The following is a 9858-nucleotide window of genomic DNA, read 5'->3' as shown; positions in this document are numbered from 1 at the left end:
TAAACTAATCATGATTAGTTGTGTCCCCGGTTATGGACATCTTGAGTATCTAGTTCTTGGATTATCCTGTGATCTCATCACGTTACTTTAAATGAATATTATTGGGTTTTAATGATGATGCTTAATTGGGATTGAGAATGCTGTCAACCATTCTCAATGTTCAACAACCACCATGATAGTTAATTAAAATGTATTCCTTTGCAGTAGGGAAAAATTGGCTTTTCGCAAAAACCTTATAACCATAGAGCTTTTCCACCAGCCAAATATGCATGTAGTGATAGCCTTTATTCATCATTCTCTATGGTGTGAATCTGCCAGTACATTCAATGTACTGACCCTCTGTGGCTGCAACGTCTCATGTTGCAGGATTATCTTACGACGAGTAAGTGATACATTAGGGTTATGATTTCTACACTCAACTTTGCCGTTGGTGTTGATGGGAATCCACAACCTTGTTACTTCCGCTATTTTGGATTTCAGGTAATAGTATTTACGTTACTTTTACATGTGATTTACCTCTGTTATAAATCCTCGAGTACTGTGTGTGTCAGCATACCGATCCAGGGATGACACTTAAGCACAGAGACTTGACCCATTCGGGTCGGGTCGCTACAAAATGCCATAATAGGTAGGTATGGTGGTTGTTTTGAGGAAGGTATATGGTGGGTGTATGATACCGGCGAAAAGTGTGGGGTAATAGAGAGGCTAGCAAATGTGGAAGGGTGAGGGTGCGTATAATCCATGGGCTCAACATTAGTCATAAATAAATCACATACTTATTGCAAAAATCTATTAGTTATCGAAACAAAGTAATACGTGCATGCTCCTAGGGGGATAGATTGGTAGGAAAAGACCATCGGTCGTCCCCGACCGCCACTCATAAGGAAGAAAATCAATAAATAAGTCATGCTCCGACTTCATCACATAACGGTTCACCATACGTGCATGCTACGGGAATCACGAACTTCAACACAAGTATTTCTCAAATTCACAACTACTCAACCAGCATGACTCTAATATCACCATCTCCATATCTCAAAACAATTATCAAGTATCAAACTTCTCATAGTATTCAATGCACTTATATGAAAGTTTTTATTATTCCTAAAAGAAAATTACCATGCTGTTCTAAAGGAATCTCAAAATAATATAAGTGAAGCATGAGAGACAATTATTTCTATGAAACCACCACTGTGCTCTAAAAGATATAAGTGAAGTAATAGAGCAAAAACTATATAGCTCAAAAGATATAAGTGAAGCACATAAAGTATATTCTAATAATTTATGATTCATGTGTGTCTCTCTCAAAAGGTGTGTACAGCAAGGATGATTGTGGTCAACTAAAAAGAAAAGAATCAAATCATACAAGACGCTCCAAGCAAAACACATATCATGTGGTGAATAAAAATATAGCTCCAAGTAAAGTTACCGATGAACGAAGACAAAAGAGGGGATGCCTTCCGGGGCATCCCCAAGCTTAGGATTTTTGGTGTCCTTGGATTTTACCTTGGGGTGCCTTGGGCATCCCCAAGCTTAGGCTCTTGCCACTCCTTGTTCCATAATCCATCAAATCTTTACCCAAAACTTGAAAACTTCACAACACAAAACTTAACAGAAAATCTTGTGAGCTCCGTTAGTGAAAGAAAACAAAACACCACTTCAAGCTACTGTAATGAACTCATTATTTATTTATATTGGTGTTAAACCTACTGTATTCCAACTTTTCTATGGTTTATAAACTCCATTACTAGCCATAGATTCATCAAAATAAGCAAACAACACACGAAAAACAGAATCTGTCAAAAACAGAATAGTATGTAGTAATCTGTAACTAACGCAAACTTCTGGAACCCCAAAGATTCTAAAATAAATTGCTAGACGTAAGGAATTTATCTATTAATCATCTTCAAAATGAAATAACTAAATAGCACTCTCCAATAAAAATGTCAGCAATTCTCGTGAGTGCTAAAGTTTATGTTTTTTACAGCAAGATCAAAAAGACTTTCGCCAAGTCTTCCCAACAGTTATACTTGGAACAAACACTAATTAAACACAAAAAATACAACCAAAACAGAGGCTGGATTATTTATTGAATAACATCAAGGAAAAATATTGGGTTGTCTCCCAACAAGCGCTTTTCTTTAAAGCCTTTTAGCTAGGAAAAAGATTTCAATGATGCTCACAAGAAAGACAAGAATTGAAGCACAAAGAGAGCATCATAAAACATGTGACAAACACATCTAAGTCTAACATACCTCCTATGAATAGGCATCTTATAGGAAAACAAATTATCAAGGCAAGCAAAAGAAAGGGCAAAAGGAAAAAGAGGGCGAATAAAATGGCAAGGGTGAAGTGGGGGAGAGGAAAACGAGAGGCAAATGGCAAATAATGTAATGCGAAGGATAAGAGTTGTGATGGGTACTTGGTATGTTTTGACTTGGCATGGATCTCCCCGGCAACGGCACCAGAAATCCTTCTTGCTACCTCTTGAGCATGCGTTGGTTTTCCCTTGAAGAGGATAGGGTGATGCAGCAAAGCAGCGTAAGTATTTCCCTCAGTTTTTTAGAACCACGGTATCAATCCAGTAGGAGACTACGCGTGAGTCACCTCGTACCTACACAAACAAATAAGAACCTCGCAACGAACGCGATAAAGGGGTTGTCAATCCCTTCACGGCCACTTGCAAGAGTGAGATCTTATAGAGCTAATAATAATAATAATAATAATAATAGGATAAATATTTTTGGTATTTTTATGATATAAATTGAAAGTAAAGATTGCAAAATAAAATAGATTGTAAACTTGTATGATGGAGAATAGACCCGGGGGCCATAGGTTTCACTAGTGGCTTCTCTCAAGATAGCATAAGTATTACGGTGGGTGAACAAATTACCATCGAGAAATTGATAGAAAAGCGAATAATTATGAGAATATCTAGGTATGATCATGTATATAGGCATCACGTCTGTGACAAGTAGACCGACTCCTTCCTGCATCTACTACTATTACTCCACACATCGACCACTATCCAGCATGCATCTAGAGTATTAAGTTCATAAGAATGGAGTAACGCTTTAAGCAAGATGACATGATGTAGAGGGATAAACTAATGCAATATGATATAAACCCCATCTTTTTGTCCTCGATGGAAACAATACAATACGTGTCGTTTCCCTTACTGTCACTGGGATCGAGCACTGCAAGATTGAACCCAAAGCTAAGCCCTTCTCCTATTGCAAGAAAGATCAATCTAGTAGGCCAAACCAAACTGATAATTCAAAAAGACTTGCAAAGATAACCAAATCATACATAAAAGAATTCAGAGAAGATTCAAATATTGTTCAAAGATAATCTTGATCATAAACCCACAATTCATCGGATCTCGACAAACACACCGCAAAACAAGATTACATCGAATAGATCTCTAAGAGAATCGAGGAGAACTTTGTATTGGGATCCAAAGAGAGAGAAGAAGCCATCTAGCTAATAACTATGGACCTGAAGGTCTGAGGTAAACTACTCACACATCATCGGAGGGGATATGGTGTTGATGTAGAAGCCCTCTATGATCAATGCCCCCTCCAGCGAAGCACCAAAAAAGGCCCCAAGATGGGATCTCACGGGTACAGAAATTTGCGGTTGTGGAATTAGGTTTTCGTGGTGCCCTTTGATGTTTTTAGGGTACGTAGGTATATATAGGAGGAAGAAGTAGGTCAGTGGAGCCACGAGGGGCCCACGAAGGTGGAGGGTGCGCCCAGGGGGGTAGGCGTGCCCCCTTTCCTCGTGGCCTCCTTGTTGATTGCTTGATGTCCACTCCAAGTCCTCTGGATCACGTTTGTTCCAAAAATCATGCTCCCGAAGGTTTCATCCCGTTTGAACTCCGTTTGATATTTTTTTCTGCAAAACACTGATATAGGCAAAAAACAGCAATTTGGGCTGGGCCTCTGGTTAGTAGGTTAGTCCCAAAAATAATATAGAAGTCTATAAATAAGCCCATTAAACATCCAAAACAGAATATATAATAGCATGGAACAATCAAAAATTATAGATACGTTGGAGACGTATCATGTACTCCGGTCGATCCCTAACAGAAATGGTACTCCCGCCGATCCCTAACACCATGTGCTTCCATCTACTTATAAAGGGGGTGATGCAGAGTTTGTTGTAACAAAGCAACAAGCATCATGTCTGGGTTGGTACCATTTTTGTTCACTACTTAATGGTAAAAGAGAGAAACACAATAGCTTCAATTCAACATTTATTTAAAACAGTACCAATACAAGTAGCAGAACATCTCAAAACACACTGCACGATCATGTGGATGGGACATGGGACATGCCAGCACCATGTGCATCCACACGTATAAATGGGTGATGCAGAGTATGTAGCCAAGCAGCATATCTGCGTTGGCCCCATATTTGTTCTCTTTGAAACTTTTTCCTATGTGAGGGCAGCAAATCTAGTCCTGCACATGGTTCTGCACAAAATTGGATGGTCATTGTTGTTCCGCCTCACTGTCCTCTGCCACGTGGTTCTTCCTTCCTTGAGCTTGATTACTGAGAAGAAATAGACCACAGTGAGGATTTGTCGAACTTCATAGGTGCCTCACCCAAACTTGATGCCAAATGGATGATGCATCACCATGATGACCTATCGATGCTCATGGTTGCACTTCATGGTTGCGTCGGCTGGTGAAGCTGATTGATTTTCAATGAAAAACAAGTTGTATTCCACCAGTGCTCTTTGCTTGTTACCCACAAAGATGATATCCTTCGTCAGTTCACCTTGGTTGCGTTGGAGACACAGTCGTCTTTCACGTTGGTGCAATTTTATCACACAATTGGCTATGAACCAAACGTTTCCTCGATGAAGGATCAACGTTGGTACTAAGAGCGTAAGTTTTGTATTGATTTCTAAGCCTTCTCACAACTTCGTCTCTAGCTCCCCTGTAAATTTATTTGTCCAGCTATTAACTTTGATTAAAAAAATGGTGTGGACTAAAAACCCGAATGGACGTAGTAGCCCTCCATTTTTATTTACTCCGCATATTAGATTTGATTGAAGTCAAACTTTGTAAAGTTTGACCAAGTTTAGGCCGAACACAACAAACCATAATTATTAGAGAGGGAAAACTTTACATACTCTCAAACCTTTCTGATAATTGAAATTAAAATTCTTTATTTGTACACACTCTCACACGTTTCCGATGATTTGGTGCATGTGTGGTTGTTCACTTAAGGGAGGGTAGTGTACCGCATGTGAAGGATGAGAAGTGCGACCAGGATACGTGGATCGTTAGTTCATCGGAAGTACTCCCTCCGTTCCTAAATATTTGTCTTTCAAGTGGTTTGAAATGGACTATCACATACGGATGTATATAAACATTTTTTACAGTGTAGAGTCACTCATTTTGCCCCGTATGTAGTTATTTGTTGAAATCTCTAGAAAGACAAATATTTAGGAACAGAGGGAGTAGTAGTTTTCTTCACTAGTACGTTAAATAAAGAGTTTCATTTCATACTTACACAATTTAAAATGATTGTTATGAAGAGAATAAGAAAACTACTCCACTATATATTAGTCGTATACACGAGTACTATATGGACGCAGCTTCATTGACTTTAGTGCACCTGCCCTGGCCCACCTGTCATACAGCCAAAAGCAGGTGCAGTTAAGGCACCGGAGCTCAGTCCGTACTACAGTATATATGTATAAGCTGGAGCCTCAACGCTTGTTCGCTAGGGTTTGCACTCTCCACACTGTCGCCGCACTACATATATATACATGCTGGAGGCTCAGTGTTCCTTTACTAGGGTTTGCTATATTCACAGTCTCTCACCCTCTTCACCAGATCTAAACAAGACTGTGTTGTGGCCTCTGTCTCTCTCACCCCCCTCACGGCTGGCGAAGGAGGCGTCCGGATCCCGTCGCACCGGGAAGGAGAGGAGGTGCAGCGTTCACTCTATCGCCTTCGGCGAGGGAGGCAATCCACTGCCGGTTGCGCTTTTCTCTTTCACCAAGCACCTGTGCGGGAGGGCCACCGACCCCTTCTTCCTCGCTGCCGTACGTAGTATGGGCAGATCCTACCTCCCGCCGCATGCCTTTCCACATCCCGATGACCCTAAGGTATAAGTTTCTTTGAAACCGTCATTGGTCTAGCTGCATGCGGATCTTTTTCGATTCTGTAGTCGAATCTAGGTCTTGGTTCAAAGAGGAAAGAAGGGTGCGGTGGGGTGGAGCATGAATCTAGGACGTGGTTCAATGAGGAAAGGAGGGAGGGAAAGTAGTATGGACTAGCTATCCAGCCGCTTTGTTGGTCGAAAAGGGAAAAAGGGGGTAACCCAGTACACACATCTGTAAGGAACTGAACTCTTTGTTGAAAAGGGAAAGAAACTGGGGGTCGGGTAGTTTGTGCATGACTTGATTTGTTGCCCTCACATAGGAGAAAGTTTCAAAGAGAACAAATATGGGACCAACGCAGATATGCTGCTTGGCTACATACTCTGCATCACCCGTTTATATGTGTGGACGCACATGGTGCTGGCATGTCCCATGTCCCATCCACATGATCGTGCAGTGTGTTTTGAGATGTTCTGCTACTTGTATTGGTATTGTTTTAAATAAATGTTGAATTGAAGCTATTGTAATGCTCTCTTTTCCCATTAAGTAGTGAACAAAAATGGTACCAACCCAGACAGGATGCTTATTGCTTTGTTACAACAAACTCTGCATCACCCCCTATATGAGTAGATGGAAGCACATGGTGTTAGGGATCGGCCTGAGTACATGATACGTCTCCAATGTATCTATAATTTTTGATTGCTCCATGCTATTAAATATTCTATTTTGGATGTTTAATGGGCTTATTTATACACTTTTATATTATTTTTGGGACTAACCTATTAACCTGAGGCCCACCCCAAATTGTTCTTTTTTGCCTATTTCAGTGTTTTGCAGAAAAAGAATATCAAACGGAGTCCAAACGGAATGAAACCTTCGGGAGCGTGATTTTTGGAACAAACGTGATCCAGAGGACTTGGAGTGGACGTCAAGCAACCAATGAGGAGGCCACGAGGCAGGGGGCGCCTACCCCCCTGGGCGCGCCCTCCACCCTCGTGGGCCCCTCGTGGCTCCACCGACCTACTTCTTCCTCCTATATATACCCACGTACCCTGAAAACACCAAGGGGCACCACAAAAACCTAATTCCACCATCGCAACCTTCTGTACCCAAGAGATCCCATCTTGGGGCCTTTTCCGAAGCTCCGCCGAAGGGGGCATTGATCACGGAGGGCCTCTACATCAACTCCATGGCCCCTCCGATGATGTGTGAGTAGTTTACCTTAGACCTTTGGGTCCATAGTTATTAGCTAGATGGCTTCTTCTCTCTCTTTGGATCTCAATACAAAGTTCTCCTCGATTCTCTTGGAGATCTATTCGATGTAATCTTCTTTTGCGGTGTGTTTGTTGAGATCCAATGAATTGTGGGTTTATGATCAAGATTATCTATGAATAATATTTGAATCTTCTCTGAATTCTTTTATGTATGATTGGTTATCTTTGCAAGTCTCTTCGAATTTTCAGTTTGGTTTGGCCTACTAGATTGATCTTTCTTGCAATGGGAGAAGTGCTTAGCTTTGGGTTCAATCTTGTGGTGCTCGATCCTAGTGATAGAATGGGAAACGACACGTATTGTATTGTTTCCATCGAGGATAAAAAGATGGGGTTTATATCATATTGCATGATTTTATCCCTCTACATCATGTCATCTTGCTTAAAGCGTTAATCTCTTCTTATGAACTTAATACTCTAGATGCATGCTGGATAGCGGTCGATGTGTTGAGTAATAGTAGTAGATGCAGGCAGGAGTCGGTCTACATGTCACGGACTTGATGCCTATATACATGATCATACCTAGATATTCTCATAACTATGCTCCATTCTATCAATTGCTCAACAGTGATTTGTTCACCCACCGTAATAATTATGCTATCTTGAGAGAAGCCACTAGTGAAACCTATGGCCCCCGGGTCTATTTTCCATCATACAAGTTTCCAACCTATTTTATTTTGCAATCTTTACTTTCAATCTATATCATAAAAATACCAAAAATATTTATCTTATTATTATCATCTCTATCAGATCTCACTCTTGCAAGTGGCCGTGAAGGGATTGACAACCCCTTTATCGCATTGGTTGCGAGGTTCTTATTTGTTTGTGTAGGTACAAGGTGACTCGCACGTGGTGTCCTACTGAATTCATACCTTCGTTCTCAAAAATTGAGGGAAATACTTACGCTGCTTTATTGCATCACCATTTCCTCTTCAAGGGAAAACCAATGCATGCTCAAGAGGTAGCAGTACATGTTTAAGAAATGTATTGTTCAGATAATGTCTCTGTTATTATATATCAGTTACAGTGTTTTACGAATGGTACTATCCTGCTTTGTAGTTCTTTCTACATGTTTAACCAAGGTATTATTAAGATAATGTCTCTGTTAAAATGAATCAGTCGCATTGTTTTAGGAATGATACTTCTCTGCTTTGTCATTCTTTATACATGTTGAAACAGGGCACTGTTAAGATAACGTCTCAGTTAATATGAATGAATCACACTGATTGAGAATTGCTACTCTCCTGCTTTGTTTCCCATTAAGATAAGGTAGATTAGTAGATGTTTTTGTTCTGGGAGTACAAGTCATCAACCGTTATTTCTCAGTAATTGTTTCCCTTATACCTATTGTTTCTTACAGGGATATCGAAATTAAAGCTCGGTTTTATTCCTACTTTGATTTTAGTTGAACTGCACAAAAGGAGCCAATGTGTCTAAGGCAAACTGCTGCATTAGTGGGTCCAGTTGGTCTTGCCACTTTGCAGAAAGAAGCAGTCACTATTTGCACTACATTACACAAGGAATGATCGAGAAGCTTTACAGAGTATTAGTAGACGCTGGTGACATGACTAGTCTGCAGAGAGCATAGGAAACTCTACAACACGTGGAGTGCACTGGGCAAAAAGTGCCCAAACAAGTACAGGAAGCCAGGACAGGACTCCAAATCTGTCAATGTCATTCTAAGCAACAATGATGGGGCATCTGGGTATGGTAATCTGTTTACCGTACTTTCAGTTTGTTAGTCCACCGATTGGTGGGTTGACACTAGGGCCAATATTCATGTGCGTGTTGCTGTGTCTTTGTTTTCTTGCAGCATATAAATATGATATCCACAGGGATGCTCAGCTTGATTTTAGTGGAACTTCACAAAATGTCTGGATGGTTTGTGTCCTCCATAATACTTCATCATGCACAATACATCGAATTGTTCTCTAATCATTCGTCGTCACCTTGAGCCATCGGACTATATGTTTGAATGGTGTTGCCAGCGTCGGCCATTAAGAAGGGTAAGAAGAAAGACAAAAGGAGAGATGGCTGCTTTACTTGTGGTTCGGAGGAACACTGGGCAAACAAGTGCCTAAGCAAGTACCAAGAAGCTAGTACATGACTCCAAGTCTGTCAATGTCACTCTAAGCAACAATGATGGGGCATCTGGGTATGGTAATCTGTTTACCGTACTTTCAGTTTGTTAGTCCACCAATTGGTGGGTTGACACTGGGGCCAATATTCATGTGTGTGCTGATGTGTGTTTATTTTTTGGCAGCATATAAATACGAAATCCATAGGGATGCTCAGGTTGATTTTAGTGGAACTGCACAAAATGTTCAGATGGTTCGTGTCCTCCATAATACTTCATCATGCATAATACATTGAATGGTTCTCTAATCATTCGTCATCACCTTGAGCCACCGGACTATCAGATAACAAACTGATGACAAACCCTGCCCGTTCCACAATCATAGGCATT

Source organism: Triticum urartu, chromosome 5 (genome assembly GCF_003073215.2).
Source record: "Triticum urartu cultivar G1812 chromosome 5, Tu2.1, whole genome shotgun sequence".
NCBI classification, from domain to species: domain Eukaryota; kingdom Viridiplantae; phylum Streptophyta; class Magnoliopsida; order Poales; family Poaceae; genus Triticum; species Triticum urartu.
This window is presented reverse-complemented; position numbering follows the sequence as displayed.